Here is a 1,433-nt window from a genome sequence, read left to right on the forward strand (position 1 = left end):
CCCCTCTGCCATACATGGCTGCTAATGTACCAGCGTACTTTTCTGGTGCAGTTCTTGTGAATGTACGCCACATGTCTGGTGTACACCTGATTCTCTCAGGATCATGCTCCTGGTTTGGATCATCAGGAATGAATCCAGGGTCATGTAACATTTCCACTACAGCGCATTCTCTCAAATATTGGATGACTTTTTCCATAGCAGTCCATTTCTTTGCCTCAGGCATCAGATCGTTTTTGAAGGGGTATTTTTCCTTCACGGCTAATAGCATCCGCTTCCAAAGGGTGAAGGACTCATCCTGGCATCTACTGATATCTCTGTCAATCGCTGAGTCTCTGGCAATGCTTCCCAGCTGACGGGCTTCTGTACTGTCTAGCAGTGCACTGTTGGCCCCACTGTCCCAGCATCGAAGTAGCCAGGTGACAATGCGTTCACCTGGGTGCCTTGTAAAGTCTTTTCTCAAGACTCGAAGTTCGGTCATTTTCAGAGGACGAGTAGTAAGGGTTTCGACATCTCTTTCAGTTGTTGTTGCCCTGGTGGGCGTTGGTGACCGGGATCTCGTTGAGGGCCCCTCTCCTGGACTTTGGGGTGGCTCCCCTGGACCTTCTCTCTTTGCTGTCTCCTGTTCCGAAGGAAGCGATATACGTTTCACCTTCCGTCCTCTTACAGGGGCAACTGAAATCAGTTGTGGTGCCTCCTGTGGTTGATCAGGCTGGTTGTTTTCCATGCTCTGTCTCTCACACTCGGCTTGGACCAACTTTTCTGATATGGCATGAAAGTTGGATTGGAGGGCGTGTAGTTTGGATTGAAGACTGTTAAGCTTGGATTGCAGAGTGTTCCGCTCATTTTGTAAACTTTCCCTTTCCTTTTGAAAACTCTCCCTTTCATTTTGGAAACTCTCTCTCTCAGCTTGGAAACAATCCGTTTTGGTTTGGAGACCCTGTATTTTGGTTTGGAGACCCTGTATTTTGGTTTGGAGACCCTGTATTTTGGTTTGGAAACTCTGTCTCTCATTATCAAACTGTCTCTCCCTCTCTGGGATAGTATTGAATAAGGCCCGATAAGCATAAGCTAGGCCCCAAATGATTTGTGCCTCCTCAGATTCACCAGAGCCATCACATCCTTGCCTCAAATATTCGCTTAGGCTCTCAGGATCTTCCAGGTGTTCAGGAGTAAAGTTCCATGACACCGGAGATGCCCATCTCTTTAAGGTCTCTCCCAAGTTTCTCCACACTCCCTGCCACTCAGAATCCTCTGGCTTTAGAGAGGGCTTCCTCAAAAAATAGATACTTAGTGAAATGAGTAGTTGTAGTGCATTCAAGGAGATTAGCAACGTGATCAAATGAGCATTCAAAAAATGCATCAAGAATTCAAAGGAGAGACTGGGAGATGATTTTAAAATCCCAAGTTCTACAAAATTAGCAGCTTCCTCTGGA

Source organism: Numida meleagris, unplaced genomic scaffold, assembly GCF_002078875.1.
Source record: "Numida meleagris isolate 19003 breed g44 Domestic line unplaced genomic scaffold, NumMel1.0 unplaced_Scaffold1002, whole genome shotgun sequence".
In the NCBI taxonomy this organism is placed as follows: domain Eukaryota; kingdom Metazoa; phylum Chordata; class Aves; order Galliformes; family Numididae; genus Numida; species Numida meleagris.